Raw genomic sequence first — 26236 nt, forward strand, 5'->3', positions numbered from 1 at the left:
CGCCGGTGGTGGTGATTGCACAGGTGCCGGAGGTGGTGATTGCACAGGTGCCGGTGGTGGTGATTGCACAGGAGACGGTGGTGGTGATTGCGCAGATGCCGGAAGTGGTGATTGCACAGGTGCTGGTGGTGGTGATTGCACAGGTGCCGGTGGTGGTGATTGCATAGGTGCCGGTGGTGGTGATTGCACAGGTGCTGGTGGTGGTGATTGCACAGGTGCTGGTGGTGGTGATTGCACAGGTGCCGGTGGTGGTGATTGCACAGATGCCGGTGGTGGTGATTGCACAGATGCCGGTGGTGGTGATTGCACAGGTGCTGGCGGTGGTGATTGCACAGGTGCCAGTGGTGGTGATTGCACAGGTGCCGGTGGTGGTGATTGCACAGATGCCGGTGGTGATGATTGCACAGATGCCGGAGGTGGTGATTGCACAGGTGCCGGTGGTGGTGATTGCACAGGTGCCGGTGGTGGTGATTGCACAGATGCCGGTGGTGGTGATTGCACAGGTGCCGGTGGTGATTGCACAGATGCCGGTGGTGGTGATTGCGCAGGTGCCGGAGGTGGTGATTGCACAGATGCCGGTGGTGGTGATTGCACAGATGCCGGAGGTGGTGATTGCACAGGTGCCGGTGGTGGTGATTGCACAGGTGCTGGTGGTGGTGATTGCACAGATGCCGGTGGTGGTGATTGTACAGGTGCTGGTGGTGGTGATTGCACAGATGCCGGAGGTGGTGATTGCACAGATGCCGGTGGTGGTGATTGCACAGATGCCGGAGGTGGTGATTGCACAGGTGCCGGTGGTGGTGATTGCACAGGTGCTGGTGGTGGTGATTGCACAGATGCCGGTGGTGGTGATTGCACAGGTGCCGGTGGTGGTGATTGCACAGATGCCGGTGGTGGTGATTGCACAGGTGCTGGTGGTGGTGATTGCACAGATGCCGGTGGTGGTGATTGCACAGATGCCGGTGGTGGTGATTGCACAGGTGCTGGTGGTGGTGATTGCACAGATGCCGGTGGTGGTGATTGCACAGATGCCGGTGGTGGTGATTGCACAGGTGCTGGTGGTGGTGATTGCACAGATGCCGGTGGTGGTGATTGCACAGATGCCGGTGGTGGTGATTGCACAGGTGCTGGTGGTGGTGATTGCACAGATGCCGGTGGTGGTGATTGCACAGATGCCGGTGGTGGTGATTGCACAGGTGCTGGTGGTGGTGATTGCACAGATGCCGGTGGTGGTGATTGCACAGATGCCGGTGGTGGTGATTGCACAGATGCCGGAGGTGGTGATTGCACAGATGCCGGTGGTGGTGATTGCACAGATGCCGGTGGTGGTGATTGCACAGGTGCTGGTGGTGGTGATTGCACAGATGCCGGTGGTGGTGATTGCACAGATGCCGGTGGTGGTGATTGCACAGGTGCCGGTGGTGGTGATTGCACCGGAGACGGAGGTTGTGCTGGTTCCGGCCTAACTGGAGGTGTCAGCCCACTAGGCGTCAGTGATCCCTCACGCGTGTGTGAGGCGCCTGGAATATACGCGTACGAGACTCCCGGTATATGAGTGTCGTGAGGGGTCAGTGTAGGGCTTGGTGTGCGCGGTGTCACCTCGGGTACAAGGTTCTTAGTTACCGTGGAGTGTACAGGGTAGTGGTCTGCTGCTCCTGCGGGCACCAGGTCACAGACGGAGACCGTGTCCTCCCACCCATCAGGTAAGACCACGTAGGCATACTGGGGGTTCGCATGTAGAAGGTGAACCCTCTCGACCAGCGGGGAGTATTTATTGCTCCGCGCATGCTTCCAGAGCAGCACTGGCCCTGGAGACGTCAGCCAAACTGGTAGGGTGGTCCCAGTGACAGACTTCCTGGGAAAAGAGAATAGGCATTCGCGAGGGGTGGCATTGGTGGACATACATAACAGGGAGCGGATAGAGTGGAGTGCCTCGGGGAGGACCTCCTGCCATTGAGAGACCGGCAACCCTTTTGACTTAAGGGCTAAAAGTGTGGCCTTCCACACTGTGGCATTCTCCCTCTCCACCTGTCCATTTCCCCGGGGATTATAACTCGTGGTCCGACTAGTAGCAATGCCCCTAGCTAGCAGGTACCGGCGCAGCTCGTCACTCATAAAGGACCCTCTATCACTGTGGATATAGCAGGGATATCCGAACAGAGTGAAGAGCTGGCGCAGGGCTTTTATGACGGACGTGGTAGTGGTGTCGGGGCAGGGAATGGCAAAGGGGAACCGCGAGTACTCGTCGATAATATTGAGAAAATAGACATTGCGGTCAGTGGAGGGAAGGGAGCCCTTAAAGTCAACACTCAGTCGCTCAAAGGGACGGGTGGCCTTGACAAGTTGCACCTTTTCAGGATGGTAGAAGTGCGGTTTGCACTCAGCGCAGACTTGGCAGTCTCTGGTCATCATCCTGATGTCCTCCATGGAGTACGGCAGGTTCCGGGCTTTCACGAAATGGTAAAATCGGGTGACCCCCGGATGGCAAAGATGTGCATGAAGGGCATATAGCTGTTCAAGCTGTGCGCTAGCACACGTTCCCAGGATAGGGCATCAGGTGGCTCATTGAGTCTGCCAGGCCAGTACAGGATATCATAGTTGTAGGTGGACAGTTCTATTCTCCACCGCAAAATTTTATCATTTTTGATTTTGCCCTGCTGTTGGTTGCTGAACATGAACGCAACCGAGCGCTGGTCAGTCAGCAAGGTGAACCTTTTGCCGGTGAGATAGTGCCTCCAGTGTCTAATAGCTTCCACTATGGCCTGGGCTTCTTTCTCCACCGCGGAGTGCCGAATTTCAGAGCCTTGAAGGGTACAAGAAAAGAATGCTACTGGCCTGCCTGCCTGATTGAGGGTAGCAGCCAGCGTGAAATCGGAGGCGTCACTCTCTACTTGGAAGGGAATGGTCTCGTCCACCGCATGCATCGTTGCTTTGGCAATGTCCCCTTTAATGCAGCTGAAGGCCGCGCGGGCCTCGGCAGAGAGGGGAAAAGTGGTAGACCTGACCAGGGGGCGGGCCTCGTCTGCGTAGTGAGGGACCCATTGGGCATAATAGGAAAAGAAGCCCAGGCACCGTCTGAGGGCTCTGAGGGTGGTGGGAAGAGGGAGTTCTAACAGGGGGCACATACGGTCGGGGTCAGGGCCAATGGCCCCGTTTTCCACGACATACCCAAGGATAGCGAGTCGGGTGGTTCTGAACACACACTTGTCCCTGTTATAAGTAAGGTTCAGAGCTTCGGCCACTTGGAAAAATCGTTGTAGGTTGGCGTTGTGATCCGACCAGTCGCGACCACAGATGGTGATGTTATCCAGATAGGGAAATGTGGCCTTCAGTTGGTACTGGTCCACCATCCGGTCCATCTCCCTCTGGAAGACAGAGACACCATTTGTGACACCAAATGGGATGCGCAGGAAGTGATAGAGCCTGCCGCCCGCCTCGAAGGCGGTGTAGGGGCGGTCCTCTGGGCGGATGGGGAGCTGGTGATAAGCGGATTTCAGATCTATTGTCGAGTACACCTTGTACTGAGCTATCTGGTTGACCATATCTGCGATGCGGGGTAGGGGGTACGTGTCAAGCTGCGTGAACCTATTGATGGTCTGGCTATAGTCCACAACCATCCTATTTTTCTGCCCGGTCCGAACAACGACCACCTGGGACCTCCAAGGGCTTGTGCTTGGCTCAATGATCCCCTACCGAGCAGCCGCTGCACCTCTGACTGAATGAAGGCCCTGTCCCCTGTGCTGTACCTCCTGCTTTTAGTTGCCACAGGTTTACAGTCGGGGGTCAGGTTGGTGAACAGTGGTGGGGTAGGGATCTTGAGGGTGGAGAGGCTGCAAGTAGTGTCACTAGCACAGCTGTCGGCATGGTGCTGGGTGGGATGTGTGGGTCGGTGTGTGTGTGTGGTCAGTAGCGGGGCATATGACGAAGTCCCACAAAACTGAGGATTCCTGACAGTGAGTGGTGGGAGGGGCCCGTCATAGGCCATAGTCACACTTTCGAGGTGGCTCTGGAAGTCCAGCCCCAATAGCACAGGCGTGCACAGTTGAGGCATGACCAGTAGCGCAAAGTTCCGATATTCTGTGCCCTGCACCACCAATGTCGCTACACAACCCCCCCGGATGTCTGTGGAATGCGACCCAGAAGCCAAGGTGACCCTCTGACTTACTAGCCGTGTCACGAGTCCGCAGCGTTGCACTGTGTCCGGGTCAATAAAACTCTCAGTGCTGCCCATGTCAAACAGGCAGCTAGTCCTGTGTCCCTCCACCAGGATGTCCATCATTGACCTCGCAAGCTGGTGTGGGGCACTTTGGTCGAGGGTTATGGTGGCCAGAGTTGAACTGCCGTCTTGGTGCCCAGTAAGCATCGGTGGGTCGGGGGCGGGGCATGTTGTCGCTGACAAAGATGGCCGCCCACATCCGGGCATGCAAGATGGCGGCCCCCACGTCTCACACGGGTAGGGGGCGGGACATGGTGACGCTGACAAAGATGGCCGCCCACATCCGGGCATGCAAGATGGCGGCCCCCATGCCTCACACACAGCGCTGCCCGACCCCGCTCGCGGTTTAGACTTACAGACCTTCGCGAAATGGCCCTTCTTCCCGCAGCTGGAGCAGGTCGCTTCTCGGGCCGGGCAGCATTTTCGGGGGTGCCTTTCGAGTCCGCAGAAGTAACACAGCTTGGGCTTTCGCCTGGCCGCCGCCGAGGTCGGGTTCGGGGAGTTCGTGGAATCGTGACTGGCAGCGGCGTTGGCGGATTCGCTCGTGGGAACCGGCGGCGGCGGGGTCTGAGGTGTCCACGGAACCGGCGGGGAATCGCGTGGCTGGACAGCGTCAGCGTTGTGCAGAGCAGCCTCCAGCATGTCGGCCGTCTCGATCGCCGAGCGTAAGGTAAGATTGGCATTTTCCATCAGCCGCTGGCGCACGTACACTGACCGAATTCCTGTCACAAATGCGTCTCGTACAAGGAGCTCCACATGCAGTTCCGCCGTGAGCGTTTTGCAGTCACAAGTTTGGAGGAGCGTCTGTAGAGCTCAGAGAAACTGGGCGCACGACTCTGCAGGCTGCTGTCAGCGCGTAGCTAAACGATGTCTTGCGTAGACGGTGTTCACCGGCCGCAGGTACTGTCTTTTGAGGGCGTCCAGTGCCCCTTGGTAGGTCAACAGGTCTCTGATAAGTAAATAAGCTTTTGGGGTGACCCTCGAGAGGAGAATTCTGTGCATAACAGCGGGTTCAGTTGCACTGACCTCCTCCAAGTATGATTGGAAGCATGCAAGCCAGAGTTCAAAGGCAAGAGCTGCTTCAGGGTCTTGGGGGTCCAAATCCAATCTTTCCGGACGTAAAACGGTTTCCATGTTTTAAAACTTCCAGTCAATAAAATTGATGCACCATCAATAACTCACTCTGAGAAGTAAAGGCGAGATATCGGCTTTTATTGACTGGAAGAAGGAACAAGCAGTGAGTGACCACCATACTACATCCTGGAGACAGAGAGGCCGGGCTCAGACCTCCATCGCCTTTATACAGGGGTCAGTAGGAGGAGCCACAGGAGCAGTCATCAGGGGGCGTGTCCAGACAGGTATATGTAGTTCACCACAAGACTATTTTCTAAATGCGGAGAAAATTCAAAAACCAGAGGAGCAGTGACTTTGGAGTCCTCATGCAGGTTTCTCCAAAGGTTAATATGCAGGTTGAGTCAGTGGTGAGGAAGGCAAATGTAATGTTAGCAGTCATTTCAAGTGGACTAGAGTATAAAAACAAGGATGTAAAGCTGAGCCTTTGTAAGGCATTGATGAGGCCTCACTCAGAGTATTGTGAGCAATCTGGTCCCTTATCTTACAAAGTAGGGTGGCGGGGTGGAGAAATGTCTTTACCAAAGGATGTGAAAGTCACTCCCTCTGTCCGCTAGCCTGCAGGTCACCCTTAGGCAAGGCATAGCACCTGCTTAAACCCCTGATCATGGCCACATGGAGCCATGTGGTGGATAATTATCTGAGCAGCTGGTGCACATCACAAGTGACCACTGACACCAGGTAGCCAATCTCTGAAAAGTATCGTGGTGAGCATTTGGACCATAATGACAGAGGAGGAAGCTTGTTAACTCAAGAACTGTTTTATAGTGATAACACAAAACAGACCGGGCACCATGAACCAGACAGTGAACCCAACCAGTCTCATACAGATGGGGGAGGTGAGCATCAGACAGCCCGGTTACAGTTAGAGCGACCCATAAATACACAAATGAATAACTGTATAACCCAAGCTAAAATGTAACAATAAATGAACTGGAACTTCCCAATATAATCCCACAAAATGATTTTAACACAAGAACAATAAACAGTGGTGGTCTTTAGAAATTCAGGGGCGGGCTGTCAACCACAGCCCCCCCCCCCCCCCCAAGAACATCACATTGCCCCGCCCAAAGGATCAGCCGTCCTCGGCAACCCCAGAGTCCATAACAAATTCCCAGAGTCCCGGTGGGTGTTGATACTGCCGTGTGTTTGTGTGAGGCCAGAGGCAGGGCACTGGGAGAGTCACTTCCTTCCCAGCCTCACTGCGTTAGTGGTGGCCAAGGGCTTACACAGCGCCAGCTGGTCCCAGTGCAGCACGACTGCCTCCTGCTGCTCAGGCAACCGCACCCGATATACCACATCGGAGGTACAGTCGAGCGCCTCTCCAGGCCCCTTCCAGTGGCTTCCAATCCTGGGGGATAGTCCCTTCTTCTGGGAGGGGCAGCAGACCCACACTGGGGCCCCCTCCATGTACTGCTGCATTGGCACCCTAGACGGACAGCCTGGCCCCTTCTGGGACCTGCAAGCTTGGCAGTAGAACAGGAACAGCTCCAGGCCAGTGGAAGCGTTCACACAGCCTGCCCGACACGCTGCTGGTCCATGGTGGGAAGGTCGGCGCTGGCTGTCACCTGGAGGACCATCACCGTCACTTGCCTGTGGTTCAGCTGTGTTGCACTGGGCCGCTGCGGGGTGTGCTGCCCTGCTTCGGGCCGCTGTGAAACCGGCGGTGGTTTCTGCTCCCGCTGGGACCGCTCCCTGGAGCTGCCTGGCTGGAGAGCCACGGCTTCAGCACCGAGGTAGAGTGTTGCCCCCGACACATCCACACCGGCCCCCAGAGGGACAGCAGGTCCAGCCCATTGAGGCAGGACTCCCGGATGACAGCGAGCCACACTCGTGCTCTACTGTACTTATCCCCACTGCGAAGCGCGGCCTCCTCCTCTCCTGCACAGTCGCTGGTGACCGTAGACAGCTGGACCGCCGGCGTTGTCTACCCAGACGGCAATGGCTGGTCTGTGTTGGGGAAAACACCGGGACGGATGATAGTGATAGTTAACCCTGTGTCTGCCAACGCTCGGCATCTGATGCCCTCCACCATGCAGTCCACGTACAAGCCTTGTTCTTCCCCCCAAACGGCCCACCTGGAGGGTCGACAATGGAGGGGTTCTGCTGGAGGACTCGGGTGGCATTGCCCGCTTGGCGTTTCCCGATGGCTGCGCTGAGCTGTGGCGTGGTGCCGGTGCAGGGCAGTCCCGGGCCAAATGACCTGCCTCACCGCATCGGTAGCAGGGATAGTCTGGTGGCCCGCGGCAGGGTCGGTGCAGCGCTGCTCGGGCCTGTCTCATGGGTTCTTCCTCGTCAGTTTCCTCACCGTCAGTGACACAAGCAGGCTCATTGCATGTGGGCTGATGCTGGAACACCTTGGGGGGCTAAAATTGCTTCTGCCCTCTCTGCCCCGGCTAGTGCCTCGTCCAGCAACGTTGGCGATGTCAGGAGAACAATCTGCCTAACCATTCCCAGCAACTTATCCACGTTTACTGACTGTCCAAGGTACTGTATTAAGTACCTCCTTTTTATGTATGGAGACTTGTACTAGAATTACACATACCTCATCACTGAATTCCCAATTATCATTGCACCCCCAAAGCTCCACTGGTACCGCTTGATCTCCTGCCTGGCCCAAGATTTGACCACTCCATGTGTTTTCCCTTTCTCGTCCTTCCCCTGCCATTTTCATTACAGTCTTTGATTTGCTTCTCCAACTGCTTTCCTGTTCCTGATATAGAACATTAATTTAGGATATAAATCATACTTCTGCCTAAATGAAAAGATTGCTATTATTGTCCCGTAATGGGCCTTCGTTTTTCCAGGGCTAGTCTCCTGATATACTCCAAAACACCTTTTTATTTACCTTAATTCTGTCTGTCAACTATTTATCTTTGCCTTCATAATTTCCTTTTTAATTACTTCCTTATACTTTGTATAATCTTGACATTCTTCCTCTATTGTTTGTTCCTTTTTTTAACTTTGTTCAACCATAAATATCGCTTGATATCCAGGGTTCCCGAAACTTGTTATGTTACAAATCAGCAACAATGAATATATGATTTGAGACAGTTTTTTTTAATAACAAATAAAACATTTATTAAACACTGTAAAAAACCCAAAAGTAAACAAACGACTAACTTAACCGGCAGTCAGCTGTGATACGGCAGCTCAAACATTTCTTAAAGCAAAAATGCAAAAACAGTTCTTAAAGCGATAATGCAAAAACAGTTCTTAGAAGTAGTAATGCGAAAGTCCAAAATGATTTACAGTCAGTCAAAGGAGAAGCTTTCCTTGAGAGAATAAATTCTCTTTCGTGGTGCTACTGCTGATCCCAGTCGAAGTATGTTATTCCCCGGAGGATTTACGATCAAAGGAAAATAAAACGGCTTAAAGGAACTGACCTTTCTTTGACGAAACTTTGGATCCAACTCTTTCTGCTCTCTTTTGCCAAAGCAGGAGTTAACATGGACTGAGGTTACTAATTCCTCATGCGAAGATTAAACAAAGGTCGAATCTGTTTCACCGTCGACATTAACTTTCCCAATCCTTCGGGATTTCCGAACTCCTTTAAAATCTTCACTCTCCACGGACTGGACTGGCAGTATTGTAGCAGAACTGCCGGCAATAACCTTTGAGACTTAAGGCAGAAAATAAAACTCCACTTTAAAATAAAACTGCGTCATGCATCAAAATACGCAGCAACGCAGTCACTAGTGAAATCAACCACCAACTGCCCACCTCACAGGGTGGGGTTCTCCTTTTATACCCGGTTAAAAAAAACTATCACATGACCTCTCACTGGCGGGAAAATGGCGTCACTCCCCCATCACAAGACCATTACCTCATGTCCAGCATAGCCTCAATTACATCACGGTCATGTGACAGGTACAAGATATCCATGGGTACGTAACAGTTACCCCTGGCCTCTTGTTGGCCCTGACATCTGACTGCTTCCCACTCTACAGACGTAGCCTGATTGCAAATAGATGCCACTCTAATGCGTACAGTGTGGTCACAATCTCCAAGATGTTCCCTGCTGACAATCCTTCCATTTGACTGACTACGTTCCCCAAGGTAAGATCCAGTAGTGTTCCTTTGCTTGTTGCTCTACCTACACACTATGCCAGAAAGCTATTCTGAAGCCACATCTAAAATTCTGCCCTCTCTAGTCCTTCATTGCTAAGTCAATCCCAGTTAGCCCTCGGAGCACGATCACCTATGTTTTATTGCATCTCCCTGATACATGCCTGGGCATTAGCTTTTCTCCTCCTGTTGCCTGTAGTACCCCATCAGCAAAGTGGGGACACTCTTACTGTTTCTAATCCCTACTCGTGGCTCTAATTGAGTAGCTTCTAGGGCATTGTCCCTCAATACTGAAGAAATGCCACCTGTGACAAACAATAATACCTCCTCATCATCTTTTGCTCTCTGCCTGTCTCACAATAAAACTCTATCCCAAGAGATACTGAGTTTCTAGTCCTGCCTGTTCTTCAATAATGTCTTAGTCATGGCAACAAATTTTGCAGACATTATGTTAATTAAATCTTTGAATTCATCTGCCTTACTAGTTATACTCCTTGCCTTAAAATAGATTAAATTAAGCTTTGAATTCCCGTGATGTTCATTTACTCACTAGTTCTGCCAAATGGCCTTACAAACTAGTTTTCCTCCATGTGATTGCACCTTCCCATCTGAACACCTGCTCCTGAATTCCTTCTTCTGCCAACTCAGCTTAAAACTTTCCCCACAGGCGGTGCTGGGAGGCAGCAGCACTACTAGCTGTACCCAGTGGTGTGAATGAAGATAACTTGGGTGTTTCACAGAATCCTAGTTAACCCTTCCTATACCGGATCCAGGGATTCCAATCGATAGGTTTACTATACTCCATCAGGATAGATCTATAGAGTCTCTCAAAAGCAGAGGTGAAGGTGTATGCCTCATGATCAACTCCTCTTGGCGCACAAATGTATCAGTGCTATCCCAAAGGCGGGCTCTGTCGTGGGCAAAGTACTGGAGAGTATAACATCGGTAGCAGAGCGAAGGGCGCTGAGTAGGCTACGGTCAATTATGGAAAACCCTGAACATCCTCTACATAGCACCATCCAGAGACAGAGAAGCAGTTTCAGCGACAGGTTGCTATCGATGCAATGTTCCTCAGACAGGATGAAGAGATCAATACTCCCCAATGCCATTCGGCTTTACAATTCAACTGCCAGGAGTAAGATATGTTAAAGTGCCGGGTTTAGGACTCAATGTATTTAAGTAAACTACTTAAGAACTTTTTAAAAGCTATTATTAATGCTTTTTGAGAGGGTGATTTTAGATGCATATCATATTTTTACTGAGTTAAGTATTGTATGTAATTAGTTTTGCTACAATAAGTGTATGGGACATTGGAAAAAATGTTGAATTTCCCCATGGGGATGAATAAAGTATCTATCTATCTATCTATCTATCTATCTATCAATTCTGCTCATCAGACCTGGAATATCTTGCAGTTAAGTGCCGTCCATTTTACCTACCACGGGACATTTCCGGGATCATTTTGGTAGTGGTATATATTACACCTCAGGCCAATGTCAATCGGGCTCTAGATGATCTGAGCAATGGGATCAACATAAATGAAACAGCACACCCTAATATCTTCACCCTCATTTTAGGCGATTTTAACCAGATCAGTCTGAAAAAAATTACTAAACAATTACCATCAATGGATCACTTGCAATACCAGAGGAAACAACACACTGGACCACTGTTACACCACCATCAAGTATGCCAACCGTGCTAGTCCACACCCTCACTTCAGGAAGTCTGATCACCTGGCTGTACTTCTACTCCCTGAGTACAGGCAGAGACTGAAGACTGCAGCACCAGCAGTGAGGACCAAGAAGGTTTGGACAAGAGAAGCACAGGAGCACCTACAGGACTGCTTTGAATTGGTGGACTGGACGGTTTCAGGAATTCATCTTTGACCCTGGATGACTATGCTGCAATTATTACCAACTTCATTAATACTTGTGTGGATGAGTGTGTGTCTACAAAGTCTTACTGTACATTCCCAAGCCAAAAGCCATGAATGAACCAGCCGGTACGTTGTCTGCTGTGGCATTCAAGTCTGGCAACCCAGGTCTGTACCAGAAAACCAGGTATGACTTGTGGAGGGCTACTTCAAAGGCGAGGAGACAATTTTGAATGAGGTTGGGTGCAACATCAGATGCACGACAACACGGACAGGATTTGCAAGACATTACTTCCTACAAAGCGAAACCCAATAGCATGAATGGCAGAGATGCTTCACCACCAGAGGAACTCAATGCCTTCTATGCCCACTTTGAAAGGGAGAACACAACTGCAGCTGTGAAGATCCCTGCTGCACCTGATGACCCTGTGATCTCTGTCTCAGAGGCCGATGTTAGCCTGCCTTTAAAGAGGGTGAACCCTTGCAAGGCGGAGGCTCTGATGGAGTACCTGGTAAGGCTCTGAAAACCTGTGCCAACCAACTGGTGGGAGTATTCAAGGACATTTTCAACCTCTCACTGCCACAGGCAGAAATTCCCACTTCATTCAAAAAGGCAAATGTTATACCAGTCCTAGGAAGAATAATATGAGCTGCCTTAATGATGATCACCTGGTAGCACTCACATCACAGTGATGAAATGCTTTGAGACCCGGTAGCACTCACATCACAGTGATGAAATGCTTTGAGAGGTTGCTCATGACTAGACTGAACTCCGGCCTCAGCAAGGACCTGGACCCATTGCAATTTGCCTGTCGCCACAATAGATCAACGGCAGACACAATCTCAATGACTGTTCATGTGGCCTTAGGCCACCTAGACAATACAAACACCTATGTCAGGATGCTGTTCTTTGACTATAGCTCAGCATTTATCACCATCATTTCCACGATCCTGATTGAAAAGTTATAGAACCCGGGCCTCTGTATGTCCTTCTGCAATTGGACTCTCAACTTCCTAACTGAAAGACCATAATCTGTGCGGATTGGTGATAATATCTCCTTGCTGATGATCACTACTAGTGCACCTCAGGGGTGTGTGCTTAGCCCACTGCTCTACTCTCTCTCTACCCATGACTGTGTGGCTAGCCACAGCTCAAATACCATCTGTAAATTTGCTGACGAAACAACTATTGTTGATAGAATCTCAGATGGAGATGAAAGGGCATACAGAAGTGACTAGTGTAGTGGTGTTGCAGTAACAACCTTGGACTCAACATCAGTAAGACAAAAGAGTTGATTGTAAATTTCAGGAAGGGCAAGGCAAAGGAATCCTCATACAGGGATCAGAACAGGACTGAGCAGTTTCAAATTCCTGGGTGTCAAGATTTCTGAGGAGCTAATCTGGTACTAACATATTGAAAGAGCTATAAAGAAGGCAAACCATTATTATATTTCATTAGGAGTTTGAAGAGATTTTGTATATCAACAATAACAATAAAAAACTTCTATAGATGTACCATGGAGAGCATTCTGAGAGGCTGCATCACTGTCTGGTATGGGGGGAGGGGCTACTGCGCAGGACCAAAAGAAGCAGCAGAGGTTCGTAAATTTAGTTAGCTCCATCTTGGGTACTAGTCTAAAATGTGTCCAGGAAATCTTCAAGGAGTGGTGTCTCAGAAAGGCAGTATTCATTATTAAGGACCCCCTAACACCCAGGGCATGCCCTTTTCTCACTGTTACCATCAGGAAGGAGGTACAGAAGCCTGAAGGCACACAGTCAGTGATTCAGGAACAGCTTCTTCCTCACTGCTATATGATTCCTAAATGAACATTGAATCCTTGAATACTACCTCACTTTTTAAATATGTATTAATTCTATTTTTGCATGATTTTAATCTATTCAATATACATATACTGTAATTGATTGATTTATTTATTATTTTTATTTTCATTTTGGTTTTTTCTTCTATATTATGTATTGCATTGAATTACTGCTGCTAAGTTAACAAATTTCACAACTCATGTCGGTGATAATAAACCCGATTCTGATGATTAAAGCCTGAAGATGGTGTCAAATAAAGAAGGAAATTGCATGAACAAATGTTGGTTATGTTGAATGGCAGGAAGTTGAAGATCCAGGGAATGATGTCAACTCATCTTGTGATGTGATTCTCAATGGAAGGGAGGAGTAGACGGGTGCAGTCAACAGGAGTGTAGAGAGCAAGGGAAATGAATTTAGCCGCAGAACCTATGAGAAATGAATAGCATCACAGAATCATAGAAAAGTATAGCACAAAAACAGGCCTTTAGCCCATCTAGTCTGTGCAGAACTGTTTAAGAGGCCAATGCCCATTGACCTGCACAGGGACCATCACCCTCCATACCCCTACCATCCATGTACCTATCCAAACTTCAGTTAAATGTTGAAATCAAGCTTACATACATCACTTGTGCTGGCAGCTCATTCCACACTCTCATGACTCTCTGAATGAAGATGTTTCCCCTCATGTTCCCCTTAAGCTTTTCACCTTTCACCTTAACCCATTATCTTTGGTTATGGTCACACTCAGCGTCAGTGGAGAAAGCCTGCTTGCCTTTCCACTTTTTATACTCCTTTTAATTTTGTATACTTCTATCAAATCTCCTCTCAATCTTCTACACTCCAAGGAATAAAGTCCTAACCTATTCAATATTTCCTTATAACTGCAGACCAGGCAACATTGTTGTAAATTTTCTTTCTATCAGGCTTATTTACATCTTTCCTGTAGGTGGTGACCAAAACTGCCCACAATACTCCAAATTACGCCTCATCAATGTCCTACACAACTGCAACATACCATCTCTAGTACTCAATACTTTGATTTATGAACCAAAAGCTTTCTTTATGGCCCCATCTACCCATGACACCACTTTCAACGAATTACTGATCTGTATTCCCAGATCCCTTTGTTCTACCACACTCAGTGCCCTAGCGTTCACTGTGTAAGACTCCCCCTTGTTGGTCCTAATGAAGTGTAAAACTGCGCACTTGTCTAGAACCATAGAACATTATATCACAGAAACAGGCCTTTTGGCCCTTCTTGGCTGTGCTGAACCATTTTTCTTCCTAGTCCCACTGACCTGCAGCTGGGCCATATCCCTCCAAACCCCTCTCATCCATATACCTGACCAAGTTTTTCTTAAATGTCAAAAGTGAGCCCGCATTCACCACTTCATCTGGCAGCTCATTCCACACTCCCACCACTCTGCGTGAAGAAGCTCCCCCTAATGTTCCCTTTAAACTTTTCCCCCTTCACCCTTAACCCATGGCCTCTGGTTTTTTTCTCCCCTGACCTCAGTGGAAAAAGCCTGCTTGCATTCACTCTATCTATACCATCATAATTTTATACACCTCTATCAAATCACTCCTCATTCTCCTACGTTGCAGAAAATAAAGTCCCAACCTATTCAACCTTTGTCTGTAACTCAGTTTCTAAAGTCCCGGCAACATCCTTGCAAACCTTCTACATTCAATTCCATCTGCCATTTTTGAACTCATTTTTCCAGCTGGTCCAGATCCTGCTGTAAGCAATGATAGTCTTTTTCACTGTCTGCTACACTTCCAATCTTAGTGTCATCAGTAAATTTGCTGATCCAGTTAACCACAATATCACCCAGATCATTGATATAGATGACAAATAACAACAGAGCCAGCACCGATCCCTGTGGCACACCACTAGTCACAGGCCTTCTGTCAGAGAGGCAACCCTCTACTACCGCTCTCTGGCTTCTCCCACAAAGCAAACGTCCAATCCAATTTACTACCTCATCCTGAATGCTGAGCAACTGAACCTTCTTGACCAAGTCAACTCAAGTTTATTGCCATATAGCTATATACATCTATATAGCATATATAACTATATAGTACAAAAAGAAACATAACAATGTTTCTTTAAGCCAGGGTGCAAAGCACAGTAGTACTCATAACACACACATGTGATAACTTGGGAAGGTATATATAAAATCTACAGATGAATCACACATACAGGTAAATAACAAACTGAAGTGCATTAATTTTTAATAGAAACATAGAAAACCTACAGCACAATACAGGCCCTTCGGCCCACAAAGTTGTGCCGAACAGGTCCCTACCTCAGAAATTACTAGGCTTACCTACAACCCTCTATTTTACTAAGCTCTATTTTACCTATCTAAAATCCTCTTAATAGACCCTGTCATATCTGCCTCCAGCACCGTTGCCGGCAGCCCATTCCACACACTCACCACTCACTGAGTAAAAAACTTACCCCTGACATCTCCTCTGTACCTACTCCCCAGCACCTTAAACCTGTGTCCTCTTGTGACAACCTTGTCAGCCCTGGGATAAAGCCTCTGACTATCCACACAATCAATGCCTCTCATCATCTTGTACACCTCTCATCCTCCTTCGCTCCAAGGAGAAAAGGCTGAGTTCACTCAACCTATTCTCATAAGGCATGCTCCCCAATCCAGGCAACATCCTTGTAAATCTCCTCTGCACCCTTTCTATGGCTTCCACATCCTTCCTGTAGTGAGGCGACCAGAACTAAGCACAGTACTCCAAGTGGGGTCTGACCAGGGTCCTATATAGATGCAACATTACCTCTGGGCTCCTAGACTGTCAATTCCATGACTGATGAAGACCAATACACCATACCTCTTCTTAACCACAGAGTCAACCTGCACAGCAGCTTTGAGCGTCCTATGGACTCAGACCCCAAGATCCCTCTGATCCTCCACACTGCCAAGAGTCTTGCCATTAATACTATATTCTTCCATCATATTTGTCCTACAAAATGAACCACTTCACACTTATCTGTGTTGAACTCCATCTGCCACTTCTCAGCCCAGTTTTGCATCCTATCAATGCCCCACTGTAACCTCTGTCAACCCTCCACACTATCCACAACACCTCCAACCTTTGTATCATCAGCAAACTTACTAACCCATCCCTCCACTTCCTCATCCAGGTCACTTATAAAAATCACGAAGAGTAAGGGTCCCAGAACAGATCCCTGAGGCACTCCACTGGTGACCGAACAGATTAACCAGTGACACTTCAATATGATTTTTAAATGCTTCATAGTCTCCTGCCTGATGATAGAAAGTCTGAGAAGATGCTGAATGGCTGGGTGAGATCCTTAGTAATACTAACGGCCCTGCATATGCAACGCTACTGATAAATGTCCCTGGTGGATGGCAGGGAGACCCCCATGATCCTCTCTCCTGTTCTCACAGTCATTTGTAAGGACTTTAGGTCCGATGCTCATACCAGATGGAGATACAACTTGCCAGGACGCTCTCAATGGTGTTCCTGCAAAATACAGTTTTGATGGGGGGTGGGGGGGGGGGGTGAAAGCCTTGCTTGCCTTAGTCTTCTCAAGAAGTGGAGGCACTGTTGTGCCTTCTTGTTCAGGAGTTGATATTAATGGACCAGCTGAAATCATCTGTGATGTGAACTCCCAGGAACTTGGTGCACTTAACTCTGTCTACGTTGGAGCCATGTATCCGCAGAGGGGGACGATTTTCTGCACCTTCCTGCCATCTACAATGATTTCCTTTGACTTCTCCACTTTCAGGCTGAGGTTGTTCTTCTCACACCAATCCACCAGCCACTCCACTTCCTTGCTATACTCCATCACAACATTGTTCTTGATAAGGCCAGCCACTGTAGTGTCATCCACAAACTTGATGACAAGGTTTGAGCTGGATGCCGAGACACAGTCATTGTCAGCAGCGTGAACAGCAATGGGCTGAGCACACAGCCAGTGCTTAACGTAATGGGGCGAGAGGTGGTGCTGCCCACACAGACTTACTGTTAGGAAGTCCAGTATTCAATTGCAGAGAGAGGTGCTGAGACCCAGTGAGAACAGTTTCCCCACCAATGTCAGGGGTATGATGGTTTTCAATGTCGAACTGGTCTATAGCCAGCAGTCTGGCATATAAACTTCCATTTTCCAGACCAACCTCCCATGCGGGTCCCTGTCATATGCCTTACTAAACTTCATGTAGCCACTGCCTTGCCTTCACCAACTTTCCAGGTAACTTCTTTGAACAACTCTATAAGTTTGGTTAGACATGACTAATGCCATGCTGACTATCCTTAATCAGTCCATGTCTTTCCAAATAATTATATATCTGGTCCCTCAGAATATCTTCTAATAACTTTCCCACTACTAATGTCAGGCTTACTGGCCTATAATTTCCTGCTTTATTTTTAGAGCCTTTCTTGAACAACATAACAACATTGGCTATCTTCCAATCCTCTGGTGCCTTCACCTGTCACTAAGGATGTTTTAAGCATCTTTGCCAGGGCCCTGGCAATTTCTGCTCTATACATATTAGTAGAATCCCTTCGGATTATCCGTTACCTTGTCTGCTATGGCAACCTCATGCCTTCTTTTAGCTCTCCTGATTTCGTTGTTCTCTCCTGCACTTATTATAATTGATCAGCACCCCATTTGTTCCCACCTATACCTGCTAAGCACCTCCTTTTTTAATTAGCCAAGGCTTCAATATGTCGTGAAAATCAAAGGTTTCCTACACCATTTATCTTTACCTTTTTTTCTGACAGACACTTACAAGCTTTAAAGTACTCTCAAAATTTCACTTTTGAAGGCCTCCAACATACCAAACACACTTTTGCCAGAAAACAGCCTGTCCTAATCCACATTTTCTAGATTATTTCTGGTACCATCAAAATTGGCATTTCTCCAATTTAGAATCTCAGCCCACAGCCAGACCTATCTTTTTGCATATTTACTTTGAATTAATGGCATTGTGGTCATGAGATGCAAAGTGGTCCCCTACACAAACTTCTGTCACCTGTCCTGTCTCACAACAGACAAAGTATCGCACACTCTTTTGTTGGGGTTCTATGCACTGATTCAGGAAACTTCCCTTAACACATTTGACAAACTCTATCCCATCTAGTCCTTTTACAGTGTGGAAAACCCTGTCAATGTGTGGAAAGTTAAAATCACCTTCTATAACAACCTTATGTGCTTTCAACAGTTTGTAATCTCTCTAACATGGTCATTCCTTTCTTATTTCTGTTCCACTCATTACGCCTCACTGGATGAGCGCTGCTGTGATATTTTCCCTGACTAGCAATGCCATCCCTCTTCCTTTAATCCGTCCTGCTTCATGTCTAAAACAATGGAACCCTGGACTATTGAGCTGCCGGTCCTGCCCCTCCTGCAACCAGATATCACTAACAGCCACAATATCATAAATCCAGTTGCTGATCCATGCCCTGAGCCTATCTTCCTTTCCTATGATACTTCCTGCATTGAAATAAATCCAGTCAAGAAGAAAAGCTTACAACAGGTTCAGAGAGCTAGATAATGTTAGAGATCTAGAAGATTATAAGTCTAATAGGAAGGAGCTTGAGAAGGAAATTAGGAGAGCCAGAAGGGGCCATGAGGAGGCTTTGGCAGGCAGGGTTAAGGAAAACCCCAAAGCATTCTACAAGTATGTGAACAGCAAGAGGATAATACATGAAAGAATAGGACCTATCAAGTGTGACCATGGGAAAGTGTGTATGGAACCGGAGGAAATAGCAGAGGTACTTAATGAATACTTTACTTCAGTAATCACTATGAAAAAGGATCTTGGTGATTGTAGTGATAACTTTCAGCAGACTGAAAAGCTTAAGCACATAGGTATTAAGAAAGAGGATGTGCTGGAGCTTTTGGAAAGCATCGTTGGATAAGTCACCGGGACCGAATGAGATGTACCCCAGGATACTGTGGGAGGTAAGGGGAGAGATTGCTGAGCCTCTGGCAATGATCTTTGCATCATCAATGGGGATGGGAGAGGTTCCGGGGGATTGGATGGTTGCGAATGTTGTTCCTCTATTTAAGAAAGGGAGTAGAGATAGCCCAGGAAATTATAGACCAGTTAGTCTTACCTCAGTGGTTGGTAAGTTGATGTAGAAGATCCTGAGAGGCAGGATTTATGAACAGTTGGAGAGGTATAATATGATTAGGAGTAGTCAGCATGGCTTTGTCAAAGGGAGGTCGTGCCTTACGAGCCTGATTGAATTTTTTGAGGATGTGACTAAACACAATGATGAAGGAAGAGCAGTAGATGTAGTGTATATGGGTTTCAGCAAGGCATTTGATAAGGTACCCCATGCAAGGCTTATTGAGAAAGTAAAGAGGCATGGGATATTGATTTGTGGATCCAGAACTGGCTTGCCCACAGAAGGCAAAGAGTGGTTGTAGATGGTTCATATTCTGCATGGAGGTTGGCCACCAGTGGGGTGCCTCATGGATCAGTTCTGGGACCCTTATTCTTTGTGGTTTTTATAAATGACCTGGATGAGGAAGTGGAGAGACGGGTTAGTAAGTTTGCTGATGACACCAAGGTTGGAGGTGTTGTGTATAGTGTGGAGGGCTGTCAGAGGTTACAGCGGGACATTGGTAGGATGCAAAACAGGGCTGAGAAGTGGCAGATGGAGTTCAACCCAAATAAGTTTTTTTTTGAACAATTTCTTTTCTTTAGTATTCTTATGGAAACTATGATGATTAAAGAAGAGGAAGTACTGGTGCTTTTAAATAATACAAAAGTGGATAAGCCTTCAGGTCCTGACAGGATATTCCCTAGGACCTTGAGGGAAGTTAGTGTAGAAATAGCAGGGCCTCTGACAGAAATATTTCAAATGTCATTAGAAATGGGGATGGTGCCGGAGGATTAGCGTATTGCTCATGTAGTTCCATTGTTTAAAAAGGGTTCTAAGAGTAAACCTAGCAATTATTGGCCTGTAAGTTTGACATCAGTGGTAGGTAAATGAATGGAAAGTATTTTTAGAGATGGTATATATAATTATCTGGATAGACAGGGTCTGATTAGGAACAGTCAACATGGATTTGCGCGTGGAAGATCATGTTTGTCAAATCTTATTGAATTTTTTGAAGAGGTTACTAGGAAAGTTGACGAGGGTAAAGCAGTGGATGTTGTCTATATGGACTTCAGTAAGGCCTTTGTCAAGGGTCCGCATGGAAGGTTAGTTAGGAAGGTTCAATCATTAGGTATTAATATTGAAGTAGTAAAATGGATTCAACAGTGGCTGGATGGGAGATGCCAGAGAGTAGTGGTGGATAACTATTTGTCAGGTTGGAGGCCAGTGACTAGTGGTGTGCCTCAGGGATCTGTACTGGGTCCACTGTTGTTTGTCATGTACATTAATGATCTAGATGATGGGGTGGTCAATTGGATTAGTAAGTATGCAGATGTTACTAAGATAGGTGGCGTTGTGGATAATGAAGTAGGTTATCAAAGCTTGCAGAGAGATTTAAGCCAGTTAGAAGAGTGGGCTGAAAGATGGCAGATGGATTTAATGCTGATAAGTGTGAGGTGCTACATTTTGGTAGGACTTATCAAAATAGGACATACAAAGTAAATGGTAGGCCATTGAGGAATGCAGTAGAACAGGGTGATCTAGGAATAATGGGGCATAGTTCCCTGAAAGTGGACTCTCATGTGGATAGGGTGGTGAAGAAAGCTTTTGGTATGCTGGCCTTTATAAATCAGAACACTGAGTATAGGAATTGGGATGTAATGTTAAAATTGTACAAGACTAAATTTGGAGTATTGTGTACAGTTCTGGTCACCGAATTATAGGAAAGTTGTCAACAAAATAGAGAGAGTACAGAGGCGATTTACAAGAACGTTACCTGGGTTTCAGCACCTAAGTTACAGAGAAAGGTTGAACAAGTTAGGTCTTTACTCTTTGGAGCATAGAAGGTTGAGGGGGGACTTGATAGAGGTATTTAATATTATGAGGGGGATAGATAGAGTTGACATGGATAGGCTTTTTCCATTGAGAGTAGGGGAGATTCAAACAAGAGGACATGAGCTGAGAGTTAGGGGGCAAAAGTTTAGCGGTAACACGAGGGGGAACTTCTTTGCTCAGAGAGTGGTAGCTGTGTAGATTGAGCTTCCAGTATTAGTGGTAGAGGCAGGTTCGATATTGTCATTTAAAAAAAATTGGATAGGTATATGGACAGGAAAGGAATGGAGGGTTATGGGCTGACTGCAGGTCAGTGGGACTAGGTGAGAGTAAGTGTTCAGCACAGACTAGAAGGGCTGAGATGGCCTGTTTCATTGCTGTAGTTGTTATATGGCTATATGGTTATAAGTGTGAAGTGGTTCATTTTGGTAGGTCAAATATGATGGCAGAATATAGTATTAATTGTAAGGTTCTTGGCAGTATGGAGGATCAGCAGGATTTTGGGGTCCAAGTCCATAGGACACTCGAAGCAACTGCACAGGTTGACGCTGTGGTTAAGAAGGCGTACGGTGTATTGGCCTTTATCAATCGTGGAATTTTATTTAGGAGCTAAAAGGTAATGTCGCAGTTATATCTTCTTCGGTTATCCATCGGAATCCAATGACGACATCCACTCCTTTAACGGTGAGATCTTTGATGACTATATAGTCCTATCCTGGACCCACAAGTTATATAGGACCCTGGTCAGACCCCACTTGGAGTACTGTGCTCAGTTCTGGTCGCCTCAAACAGGAAGGATGTGGAAGCCATAGAATAGGTGCAGAGGAGATTTACAAGGATGTTACCTGGATTGGGGAGTATGCCTTATGAGAATAAGTTTAGTGAACTTGGCCTTTTCTGCTTGGAACCACGGAGGATGAGAGGTGACCAGCTAGCAGATATTCTCACTGACACCTTCAACATCTCCGTGCAGCGCCACCATTCCAACGTGCTTCAAGGCCGCCACCATCGACCCCGTGCCGAAGAAATCTTCACTGTCCTGCCTCAATGACTACCGTCCCATTGCATTCACATGCATCATCATGAAGTGTTTCGAGAGGCTCGTCATGAGGCACATCAAGACCCTGCTGCCCCCTCACTGGATCCCCTGCAGTCTGCGTGCTGTACCAAACATTCAACAGACAACGCCTTTGCCATCACCCTGCACCTGGACAAAAAAGACATGTACGTTCGAACGCTGTTCATAGACTTCAGTTCAGCATTCAACACAATCATCCCTCAGAATCTGATTGGAAAGCTGAGCCTACTGGGCCTGAACACCTCCGTCTGCAACTAGATCCTAGATTTCCTGATTGGGACACCTTAGTCAGTCCAGTTCGGGAGCAGCATCTCCAACACCATCACACTGAGCATGTGGCCCGCCATGGTTGTGTGCTCAGTCCACTGCTGTTCACTCTGCTGACCCACGACTGTGCTGCAACACACAGCTTGAACCACATCATCAAGTTTGCCATTGACACGACCGTGGTGGGTCTCATCAGCAAGAACGACCAGTCAGCTTCCAGAGAGGAGGTGTAGCGGCTGACGGACTGGTGCAGAGCCAACAACCTGTCTCTTAATGTGAGCAGAACAAAAGAGATGGTTGTTGACTTCAGGAGGGCATGGAGCAACCACTCTCTGCTGAACATCGAAGGCTCCTCGGTAGAGATCGTTAAGAGCACCAAATTTCTTAGTGTTCACCTGATGGAGAATCTCACCTGGTCCCTCAACACCAGCTCCATAGCAAAGAAAGCCCAGCAGTGTCTCTACTTTCTGCGAAGGCTGAGGAAAGTCCATCTCCCACCCCCCATCCTCATCACATTCTACAGGGGTTGTATTAAGAGCATCCTGAGCAGCTGCGTCACTGCCTGGTTCGGAAATTGTACCATCTCGGATTGCAAGACCCTGCAGCGGATAGTGAGGTCAGCTGAGAAGTTCATCAGGGTCTCTCTTCCCGCCATTACAGACATTTACACTACACGCTGCATCTGCAAAGCAAACAGCATTATGAAGGACCCCACACACCTCTCATACAAACTCTTCTCCCTCCTGCCATCTGGGAAAAGGCACCGAAGTATTCGGGCTCTCACAACCAGACTATGTAACAGTTTCTTCTCCCAAGCCATCAGACTCCTCAATACCCAGAGCCTGGACTGACACCAACTTACTGCCCTCTACTGGCCTATTGTCTTGTTTATTATTTATTGTAATGCCTGCATTGTTTTGTGCACTTTATGCAGTCCTGTGTAGGTCTGTAGTCTAGTGTAGTTTCTTTTATCTGTGTTTTTTTTTATGTAGTTCAGTCTAGTTTTTGTCCTGTTTCATGTAACACCATGCTCCTGAAAACGTTGTCTCATTTTAACTGTGTACTGTAACAGCAGTTATGGTCAAAATGACAATATAAAGTGACTTGACTTGATAGAGGTGTACAAGATGATGAGAGGATCGTGTGGATAGTAAGAGGCTTTTTCCCAGGGCTGAAATGGTTGCCACAAGGGGACATAGGTTTAAGGTGCTGGGGAGTAGGTACAGAGGAGATGTCAAGGGTAAGTTTTTTACTCAGAGAGTGGTGAGTGTGGGGAATGGGCTGCTGGCAATGGTGGTGAAGGTGGATACAATAGGGTCTTTTAAGAGACTTATAGGTACATGGAGCTTAGTAAAATAGGGGGCTATAGGTCAGCCTAGTAATTTCTAAGGTAGGGACATGTTTGGCACTACTTTGTGGGCTGAAGGGCCTGTATTGTGCTGTAGGTTTTCTATGTTTCTATGAAATATATGTAGCTCAGGACACCAGTCGCGACTTGCTCAACCGTTTGATTGCTGACTTTGTCTGAGGTCTTATCAACATCTTTCTCCACAACTGTTCCACTAAATGTTCTGACACTCCGGTTCCCATCTCCCTGAAACTCTAGTTTAACCCCATGGTGCAGCACTAGCATACCTTCCTGCTTGGATATTAGTCCCCTTCCAGTTCAGGTGCAAGCTGTACTTACTCTGCGGGTCCCACCTTTCCTGGAAGAGAGCCCAATGATCCAAAAATGTTATGTCCTCTCTCCTACACCAATCCCTTAGCCACGTGTTAAACTGTATAATCTTCCTATTTTTGACTTTGCTAGCATATGGTACAGGTGGTAGTCCTGAAATACAACCCTGGAGGTCCTGCCCTTTAACTTAGCACCTAACTCCCTCAACCCCTTTTGCAGAACCTTGTCACTCTTCCTACCTATTTCATTGGTGCCTATATGGACCATGACCTCTGGTTATTCACCCTCCCACTTAAGAATGCTGAGGACCCGATGCAAGATATCCCTGTCCCGGGCACTCGGGAGGCAACATACCATCTGGGAATCTCGTTCTTTTCCACAGAGCCTCCTTTCTGTTCCTCTAACAAATAAATCCCATCACCAGAGTTCACCTCTTCTCTACCCTTCCCTTCTGAGTCACAGAGCCAGACTCAGTGCCAGAGACCTGAATGCAGTGACTTTCCTCTGGTAGGTCATTCCCCACCCCCCCCCCCCCCACAACAGTTTCCAAAGTGGTATAACTGTTGTTGAGAGGGAAGGCCACAGGGGTACTCTGCACTGGCTGCATAACCCCTTTCCTCTTCCTGACTGTCACTCAGTCTTCTGTGTCCTGCACCCTAAGCATAAATCGACCATGATGGAAAAGCAGAGTATACTCAGTGAGCTGAATGGCTGATGTCCTATGTCTTATGAATTTAATTTGTTTATATTTATGCTGGATGTGGGGTCATGGGCAAGGAATGCTCCAATTGTCCTTGAGTAGGTAATTGGATCATTGCAGTCTACGTGCTGACGATGCTCCCATTGGTTTCAATAGAACAGAGTAACTGATGGGATAATCTTGGAGGGCAGTTAAAGAGTTAACCACATTGTTGGTGAGTCTAGAGTCACACATTGACCAGAGTAAGGACTTACTTCCAGAAGTACACAAGTGAACTAGTTATTTTGTAAGACATTGCACTCACCATTATTGACATGAATATATTTTTAATTCCAAATTTTTTAATTAATTAACTAAATGACTCATCTAATGTGGTGGGATTTGGACTCATGCATCTGATAATCCTTGGCCTGAGTAGGGAAGGAAGTAGACCATCATTATAGATTTACAATTCAAAACCAGAATGAGATAAGCTTAAATAAAAACATAAAATGCTGGTAGAACTCAGCTGGCCAGACAGCATCTATGGGAGGAGGTAGTGACGATGTTTCGGGCCGAAACCCTTCATCAGGAGACTAGCTTATCCAAATCAACATCTTCAATCAGTCAACTGCACCTTATCCTGATTTTTCCAGAACAGAAATATTACAAATTAAAATGTTGGTATCCAACAATCAGAGTCGATCAAGCACTTGAAATGGAACTCACCTAGATTTTATGACCATAAAATCGATGGAATAGTACTGGATGCTCCTCGCACCAGAGTCCCACCTCGGTGGTCAAGGTGAATATGACCCACTGAGGCTAGTGTGGGAACTGATGAGGAAACATTGCATAGGTGAAGGAGGATTAGATTGTGAAATTTTTATGTACTTTGCAGTCAATATGACATGTATTAGAGTATAAAACACTGGCTTAAGTAACGTTTAGAGTAGATGAACACACTTTTTCTTCTCGCATCTTTTTCTTAAACTGTGTGGCATTCAAAATTTAACACCCATTAGGAGTGAACTGCAGATAGTTTCGTGTTTCAATTCACATCTAATGGAGGCTGTCTAAAATGATTTTAATAATTTCCAAAGGCATTAGAGGAGACAAACTTTCATCACAAATGAGAACTGAATACAAATTCAGCAGCAAGAGCAAGGGAAGGGAGTTCAAACGGACGCAGCCATGGAAAATCTCAGCTTCCAACACTGGAAATCTGAAACAGAAACTGAAAATGCTGGAAAGACTTAGCTGGTGAGGAAAAATCTGTGATGGAGAACCAGAGTAAATGTTTCAAGTTGAGGACCTTTCTGTTTCAATAGAGATAAAGCAGAATCAATATTCTGATGGAGAGCCCTCCACCCACATTAACTTTACTTCTTCTATCAAGAGCTGCTGCCTGACTTCTTGGGTATTTCGAGAATTTTCTGTTTCTATCATTGCAGCTACTGTTTTACTATGAGAGGAGAAGCCACATCTTT

This window comes from Hemitrygon akajei, chromosome 29 (assembly GCF_048418815.1).
Source record: "Hemitrygon akajei chromosome 29, sHemAka1.3, whole genome shotgun sequence".
Lineage (NCBI taxonomy): Eukaryota > Metazoa > Chordata > Chondrichthyes > Myliobatiformes > Dasyatidae > Hemitrygon > Hemitrygon akajei.